Here is a 9,577-nt window from a genome sequence, read left to right as displayed (position 1 = left end):
TAGTTCTCTTAGTTCTCTTAGTTCTCTTAGTTCTCTTAGTGCTCTTAGTTCTCTTAGTTCTCTTAGTTCTCTGAGTTCTCTTAGTTCTCTTAGTTCTCTTAGTTCTCTTAGTTCTCTGAGTTTTCTTAGTTCTCTTAGTTCTCTTAGTTCTCTTAGTGCTCTTAGTTCTTTTAGTTTTCTTAGTTCTCTTAGTTCCCTTTATTCTCTTAGTTCTCTTAGTTCTCTTAGTTCTCTTAATTCTCTTAGTTCTCTTAGTTCTCTTAGTTCCCTTTATTCTCTAGGTTCTCTTAGTTTTCTTAGTTCTCTTAGTTATCTTAATTCTCTTATACATCGTTTTCCCTATTTCTACATAAAACATCTTCACTTGTCGGACGGAGTAGTTAAAAGTTTAACTAATGTCAATAATTTCCAGGATAAAGACCTAAGTATGGATGCCTGAATCAATGATGCCTAGCAGAGAATAGATAAGGTGTGTACAGGCCAACTTATTCTGACCGGATTGTTACGCGGATAGATGGGGGGGGATGCAGTCCTGAAAAGGGAGGCGGACGATTGTTTGCTTTTAAGATGGGATACTCTTTATGTTTAGGAAAAAAGTTTAAGATCACAATGAGCAACTGGAGTGTATGTTATTGCGAGGTCCTGAATAAATGCATTTAAAAATTTTAAGAATTTTAGTGCATTGAATTGTTTTCTCCTATCTACGTTATTCTTAATGTACAAAACAAAGTATGTTATGTCCCTTCAAACCTTATTCTTTGAACAAAGGTAAGAGAACCTTTTTTTCTGTTTTTAAAAAGATACTTGAAAAAAAATAGATTTAATTGAGATTATTCTAAGTAAAATACAGGATCGTCTCTGAAGCCTTATCTTTTATGGACAAATCGAATTTATGAAAGTCTAGTACTATCTTTTGAAAGGGCATTAAATTTAAAACGAAGTATAAAACAAAATTGTGAAACTAAATATGGGAAACAAACATGCGAGGAGATGTTTAACGGGCCGGATACAAATTTTACGGGTCCTGCTCCATGCATAGAACAGGACTAGAAGCTAGACCTATAGGGTGTCTGCCTAATTTGTATTTATCGTCTATGTCTAATGTCTCTTCATGACAATTTCTCTTTATGATATTTGTATTTGTTCAGATCCCTGAACTCCTTCCCCTGTTCCAGAACTCCTTTCCATTTTCAAGATCTCCTTTCCCTTTTCAAGATCTCCTTCCCTGTTCAATATCTTCTTCCCCTGTTCAAGATATCCTTCCTCTTTTAAAGATCTCCTTCCCCTGTTTAAGATATCCTTCCTCTTTTCAAGATCTCCTTCCCTTGGTCAAAATCTCCTTCCCTTGTCCAATATATCCTTCCTCTGTTCAATATCTTCTTCCCCTGTTCAAGTTCTCCTTCCCTTGTTCAAGATCTCCTTCCCTTTTTCAAGATATCCTTCCCCTGTTCAATATCTTCTTCCCCTGTTCAAGGTCTCCTTCCCCTGTTCAAGATATCATTCCCCTGTTCAAGATCTCCTTCCCCTGTTCAAGATATCATTCCCCTGTTAAAGATCTCCTTCCCTTGTTCAAAATCTCCTTCCCTTGTCCAATATATCCTTCCTCTGTTCAATATCTTCTTCCCCTGTTCAAGTTCTCCTTCCCCTGTTCAAGATCTCCTTCCACTGTTCAATAACTTCTTTCCCTGTTCAAGGTCTCCTTCCCCTGTTCAAGATCTTCTTTACCCATAAACTTTATTCCTAATATTTTTTATTCTTAGACCTTAGTTTCCTTTCCCTGACCTCATATGCCTTCTCCTTGTTCTTGAACTTTCAATCTTCACCCTGAACCCCTTCCCTCCTCCCCTTACCCCTTTTCCCCACCCCACTGAACCCTTAAAAGTTTTTTTCCTAAATCTGTGTTTTTCTTTACTGTTTTTTTTTTCTGTGAAAAAAAGAATAAATTCTTTGATACAATTGTGATTCTGCAAATTCCACAAATGCTTCTAAATCTCTTGTAGGATGACCCACTGGGATTAGGGCTCAGTAGATTCTGACCTTTTTCCTAAAGTGAAAACAAAAATCCCCCCTCTCCCTTTCCGAGGAACAGAAAAGTGTTTGTAAAACGTATGGGTTGAATTTACTTAGAATGACTGCAAGTATTTCTCATGGTTTAAAATAGAAACTAAATCTTTTAAATATTTACTTTATGACGTACTCGTTAACCCAGGACTAGCTTGGTGCGGTCAATTTCAGTTCTAATCCCGACCTGCCCACTATAAAATACTACAACTAGACACTAGCAGGGGCGTGTACAGGGGTTTGTCCGGAGGGGGGGGAGGGTCTAACATTTTTATGAACTTTCTCTGGATACACATATGGACAAAAGGTACTTATGAATAAAAATGCAGTTTTGCAGATATCTTCTCTGGGGGTTAACATTTCACAGGTTTTTGAGGAATCTTTCAAAATTCCAAAAATCTAAAGATTTTAATAAAAACGAACAAAGTATTGACCATCACTAAAGCCTATTTCCATTCCTCCTGTGGAGAGTTCAGTACTTATTTAAATCTTATAAAACAAGATGAATAAAAGTATTTCCCTCGGCTAATACAAAGCCGTTTTTATATGATTTTTTTTAGAGTACCTGTAGAAATGTACTTCGGAGTACCTAGACTTGCTAGGGTACTTGTACGTGGAGTATCTAGAGTCCCAAACTTCAAGGACTATATGGAGTTCATGGAGTACACTGTGTTCATGGAGTTCAAGAAGTTCTTGGAGACCCAGAGCCGGAAATTTTAGAGAGTATCATTGAACGAAACTCTCGAGTTTCCTTTTTTGGGGTCTTAACATTTGTGTAGATTTTGATTTAAGAGATTCGAAAAAAGGAGAATATGAATAAACTAAATAAACCTACATATATAGATTATACATTTTGCGTAGATTTTAATTTAAAAAATCAGAAAACAAAGAAACCACATGAAACCGGGTTTCCGAAACTGGGCTTCATTGAGTTCTTTGAGTATAACTAACGCTGGAGTTCTTGGAGTCTGAGTACACTGTGTTCATGGAGTTCAAGTAGTTCATGGAGAGCTCTGTAAATTCAGAGTACTCTGGAGTACCTGGAGTTAACCTAACCCTGGAGTTCATTACACTATATGTTCATGGAGTTTAAGAAGTTCATGGATTTCCCTATAAATCCAGAGTACATGAGCCCGAAATTTAAAAGAGTATTGTTGAACGAAACTCCCTTGTTTCCTTTTAGGGGTCTTAACATTTGTGTAGATTTTGATTTAAGATATTCGAAAAAATGGAAAATATGAAGAAAATAAATAAAATATAAATATTTCATCACAAAAATATTGATATACACAAAACTGCTTTACTTCGTGAAACCCGGGTTGCAAAACTGGTTTCATAACGATATACTGTCTTGAGTTTTGGGCTCTGGACTTCCTGGAGTACCTTAATACATTAATATACCTAACTCTGGAGTGCGTGGAGTAGAAGGAATTAATAAAAGCAGAAAAAAGTATTTTTCATAACATTAATATTTGAATCTAAAATGTACTTTGGCTTCTGAAAGAAGGTAGTTGTTGTTGAAAAAGAAAAAAAACATGTTTAGTGAGTTAACTTGTAGAACAGACTTCATTAATACAAATGCTAAAAAAGATGGGGAAACAGAAAGTTAGAGAATGCATATTTTGGCGAGTGTAAAACTCATTTATAATTATAATAAATAATAAAACAATATTAGTAATCTAATAAATTTTTTAATGATAATCGAAAACTTCATTAATCAAAACTATTTATGATAATGATGATAAAAAAGTAAACTAATTGAGAGTTTAAAGTTTGGGAATATTTCACTGAGACCTTGACATTCCTTCAAGAATGTACACAGGAGCGTAACAGCTGATTAATCCAGCTGTCACAGTTGTCTAAGACAACAGCTGAACAGCTGAGCACTGACCGGAAAGCTGTTCAGCCTTCACACAATATTCTTTAAATCCTATAGTATATATATTTATATATGTAGTAGATTATAATATGTTTGCAGTATGCTTAAAAGAAAAGTCATGAAAATCTTTATTTGAAAAGGATTAAACGAAAATATGAGTTTTACTATAATCCTTCGTAGAATAACAATGATATTTCAATATTTTTAAACAATAAGGGTTTTACGATAAGGGGGGAGAAAAGGTAGGGAGGCAGGGATAGAGTAGGAGGGAGGGAAGATAATTCACCAAATTCAATAAATAACTAAAATATAAAAGGTTTAACACAACTACACGCCTGTAAGTGTTGATACATGCTCCGTTATATAAATCTGGTTTAGATTGCTCCAGGCTCCTTCCTACTACTGGAGATAAATACAATATACTCAACACACAACCCAACCCTAGGGCCAATTCTATTTAAACCCTTTCAAATCTGTAAAATTTGAAGTTTAAGATTTAATAATCGTTTTTTTTTGTTTTCAATAAAAAATCTCATTACAGTGAGATAATTATAATATTTGTTTTCCCTGCTATTTATTATATCCCTGGCCTGGAGTTTTCAAAGTGAGAAACGATATGTTTAAGGAAATGCAATAATTGTTTTGCTATTTCTTATTACGGCCTCAAACTTGAACAAACAAATATTTATTAAAAATTAGTTAGAATTGAACCATTATTTAAAACATTTTTTTAAAGCTTTGAAAAGCCCCGGCCTTTCTTCTAATCTTCTAATCTTCTAATCTTCTAATCTTCTAATCTTCTAATCCGCTAATCTTCTAATTCTTTTAGTTTTCTAATTCTAATCGAAAAAATCTATAATCTATACTATGTATTTAAAAGTTTAAGAATTATAACTGCTTGGGTATGCATAGATTGTGCATTAGCGGAATGTTATTGCATTAATGCAACATTTTTTTAATTTTTAAAGAGCCAGATTCAAGCAAATATAAATATAAATATCATACATTCAATTCCACGTCAGAATACTAAAAACGTGAGATCTAAAGATCCTAGAGACAAAAAATGTGGGTAGAGGAGAGGGGGGGGGGGATTACACAGAAAAATATTTTCCGGGGGAAAATATTTCCAGGAGTGTAAATATTATCCTGGGTGTAAACATTATCCTGGGTGTAAACATTATCCTTGGCGTAAACATTATCCTTGGTGTAAACATTATTCTTGGCGTAAACATTATCCTTTGTGTAAACATTATCCTTTGTGTAAACATTATCCCTTGTGTAAACCTTATCCTGGGTGTACTCATTATCCTAGGTGTAAACATTATCCTGGGTGTAAACATTATCCTTGGTGTAAACATTATCCTGGGTGTAAACATTATCCTTGGTGTAAACATTATCCTGGGTGTAAACATTATCCTGGGTGTAAACATTATCCTGGGTGTAAACATTATCCTGGGTGTAAACATTATCACGGGTGTAAACATTATCCTGGGTGTAAAGATTATCCTTGGTGTAAACATTATCCTGGGTGTAAACATTATCCTTGGCGTAAACATTATCCTTGGCGTAAACATTATCCTAGGTGTAAACATTATCCTGGGTGTAAACATTATCCTGGGTGTAAACATTATCCTGGGTGTAAACATTATCCTTGGTGTAAACATTATCCTTGGCTTAAACATTATCCTTGGTGTAAACATTATCCTGGGTGTAAACATTATCCTGGGTGGAAACATTATCCTGGGTGTAAACATTATCCTGGGTGTAAACATTATCTTGGCGTAAACATTATCCTTGGTGTAAACATTATCCATGGTGTAAACATTATTCTGGGTGTAAACATTATTCTGGGTGTAAACATTATTCTTGGTGTAAACATTATCCTAGGTGTAAACATTATTCTGGGTGTAAACATTATCCTAGGTGAAAACATTATTCTGGGTGTAAACATTACTCTGGGTGTAAACATTATCCTGGATGTAAACATTATTCTGGGTTCCTGGGTGTAAACATTATTCCGGGGGTAAGCACTTTATTTAGGGATGAGTAATGATTTTTTTGGTAGCCATTTAATGAGAAAGTAAACATTTCTACGAAGCAAATCTTTAATGTGAATTTTAATAAATTCGGGAATTCCAAAGGAGGAATATTTACAATAAACAAGTGAACTCCCCCCCCCCTCAAAAAAAATATAAAAATATGTAAAAAAACAAGTGAATCACATGAATCTCGAAAAACATGGGAATCCAATAAAAAATATGTGAATTCCTTTCTACAAAGTTGGAAACAAAAACTAATATTTACAAAGTGGAACATGTAAAAGTCAGAGACCGGAATTAGTTTTAGATATTAATTTGTTCAGACTGAAACCATAGAAATACATTGCTTTGGTTTAAACATTAATAAACTTATAATGTCGGACACGTGACTAGTGGTAATGTAATAAAAATAAAGGGGTATCAGGTTAATATCGAATTAAATTAGACATCGATCGCTACTAATCATACTTTCATCTTTTGCGTCCACAAGTAGAAAATGGTTAAAAACGAACCATACCGCTAAGTGCAGGACCCATATAAATCCACAGACATGTATTATTTTACCCAAGCCATAGATAATTCAATTAAATTTAAAACTAATCATTCAGATATTACAAGTTATAAATGTAGAATTCAATTTGATGCATTCCTTCGTTGTTTAAATATCGTAATCTTTTAAATATTCGTTATGAAAATGTATTTTGGATAACGATTATTTGGCCACAAGGTGCCGCTGCTCTCGATATTATATGGGCATTTCACTTGGGTCGTTTTTAACCATTGTCTCCTTATATACGCAACAAATAGAAGTAAAATTAGAAGCAATCGATATCGAATAAAATTCGATATCAGCTTATGACCCCTTTCATTTTTCGAAATGAACCCCTTCTAACTTAAAAAAAAAAATTTAACCAATATACGAATATCCCCGTGGCTCTTATCTAGTGTCCCCTATATGCAAACTTGATCTATCAAGGGGTTCATGAGTTATGATCGGACATACAAACAGATATTACTCCTTTATATATTTAGATAAAAAGAAAGAATAAAGGTAAAATTATTCTAAATAAAATATGAAATGTAAAGTAAACCCTTTATACAATTGTGAATAGAATCAGAAGAAATGAATATGTTCACAAAGAAAAAGGAAAAAAGAATAAAAAGAAAAGAAACTACTTCTAAATCCTTTTTACTACCTTCTTTGCTACCTTTCCTATCGGTCTATCTTTTACCTTTCAATGTTTTTACCTGTCTACCTTTCATATCGGTTTACTTTTCTACCTTTCTACCATTCTACCTTCTACCTTTAATTCTACCTTTCTAACTTGTCTACCTTTAATTCTACCTTTCTAACTTGTCTACCTTTACCTCTTACACGCACAAACGCTGAATTTCCCAACATTTTATATTTCCCAACATTTTATATTTCCGCAATGATTGTAAAAGCATTTAACATTTCAAACTTTGACAATTAGTTGGTATGGGTTAAAAGTAGTATAGTATATATTCATATATGTAAACAATTTTCAATACCTTAATTTTAACTATACCATTCTTGTTTACCTTTCAGTAAATAGAGATAAATAATTCACCAAAATAAAACAAAAATGTGAAAAGTTTTCGATTTTATTTAATAAATAAAATAAATATAAAATTAAATGGGGCGTAGGCAGGAGCAGGGGCGTAGCTGGGTGCGTTGTCGGCAGCAGCCAGGGCGAAGAAAGCAGCGAAGGCAATGGAGCTGATCATTTTGTTGGTTGGTTGAGTAGCTAGTACTGAACTGATGAACTGTGATGGTTACCAGGTGTATTTATATCAAACACAGGAGAACACAGGTTTGGTTTAGTGAAGGAAGAGGGCGTCGTCGCTGCTATCCCTAACGTCCACACCGTCCCTGCCGTCTCTACCGCCCATACCGTCCATACCGTGTAAGCCTTCCAAACGTTGCAGCTTCTCTGTAAACCCAAGGGGATAAACCTTTTTCCTAAAAAAATCAAAACAAATTATTTGTAGATTTAAAATTTTGATTTTTGTTTACGAAATCTAGTTGATGCGGGGTGTATTTATCCCTGTTTGTGTCCAGTTTAAACTCATATTGTATGTATATTGAGTGCAGTGCCCTGAACCCCTAAACTATCCGCTAGATGTAATATTGCTAGATTGTATTCATGAATATTATTGTAAAATAGGTTGCACTGAATGAAGAAGTGGGGNAAAAAGAAATGGAAGCAGGGAAGGTGGAATAATAGATGATTACGAATAAGAAGGGAGGATATAGAAGAAGAAAGGATCAGGATTAGGTAGGAGAAAGATTTAATATATGAATTGTGGTGGACAACAAAACAAAAAGCAAAATCAATGGAAATTGGAGAAAAAAGGAGGAGAAAGAAAGGAAACATAGGAATGAGAATAGTAGGAAGAAAGAAAAGTAATGTAAGGGAAATCAGTAGAAGAAGGAAGGATATAAAGAAAAATGGATGATTAGGAAACAAAAAAGATCGAATGAAGAGTAAAGGAAGTAGGAAGAAAAAAAATAGGATGATATGAGTAAAGGAAGTAAGAAGAGAGAAGAATAGGGTGATATGATTAAAGGAAGTAGTAATTTAAAAGAATTGGGTGATTTCAGTAAAGTAAGTAGGAAGAAAGAAGAAAAGGATGATATGAGTAAAGGAAGTAGGAAGAAAGAAGAAAAGGATGATATGAGTAAAGGAAGTAAGAAGAAAGAAGAATAGGGTGATATGATTAAAGGAAGTAGTAATATAAAAGAATTGGGTGATTTCAGTAAAGTAAGTAGGAAGAAAGAAGAATAGGATGATATGAGTAAAGGAAGTAGGAAGAAAGAAGAAAAGGATGATATGATTAAAGGAAATAGGAAGAAAGAAGAATAGGATGATTTGAGTAAAGGAAGTAGGAAGAAAGAAGAATAGGATGATATGATTAAAAGAAGTAGGTAGACAGAAGAATAGAATGAATTGAGTAAAGGAAGTAGGAAGGAAGAAGAATAGGATGATATGAGTAATGAAAGTAGGAAGAAAGAAGAATAGGATGATTTGATGAATTGATGAAAGGAAGTAGGAAGAAAGAAGAATAGGATGATATGAGTAAAGGAAGTAGGTAGACAGAAGAATAGGATGAATTGATTAAAGAAAGTAGGAAGGAAGAAGAATAGGATGAATTGATTAAAGAAAGTAGGAAGAAAGAAGAATAGGATGATGTGAGTAAAGGAAGTGGGAAGAAAGAAGAAAAGGATGAAAGTAGGAAGAAAGAAGAATAGGATGATATGAGTAAAGGAAGTAGGAAGAAAGAAGAATAGGATGGCATGATAAAGGAAGTAGAGAAAGAAGAATAGGATGATATGAGTAAAGGAAGTAGGAAGAAAGAAGAATATGATGATATGAGTAAAGGAAGTAGGAAGAAAGAAGATTAGGATTATATGAGTCAAGGAAGTAGGAAGAAAGAAGAAAAGGATGATATGAGTAAAGGAAGTAGGAAGAAAGAAGAATAGGATGAATTGATTAAAGAAAGTAGGAAGAAAGAAGAATAGGATGATATGATTAAAGGAAGTAGGAAGAAAGAAGAATAGGATGACATGATAAAG

The sequence above is a fragment of the Eurytemora carolleeae genome, unplaced genomic scaffold, assembly GCF_000591075.1.
Source record: "Eurytemora carolleeae unplaced genomic scaffold, Eaff_2.0 scaffold2, whole genome shotgun sequence".
In the NCBI taxonomy this organism is placed as follows: domain Eukaryota; kingdom Metazoa; phylum Arthropoda; class Copepoda; order Calanoida; family Temoridae; genus Eurytemora; species Eurytemora carolleeae.
This window is presented reverse-complemented; position numbering follows the sequence as displayed.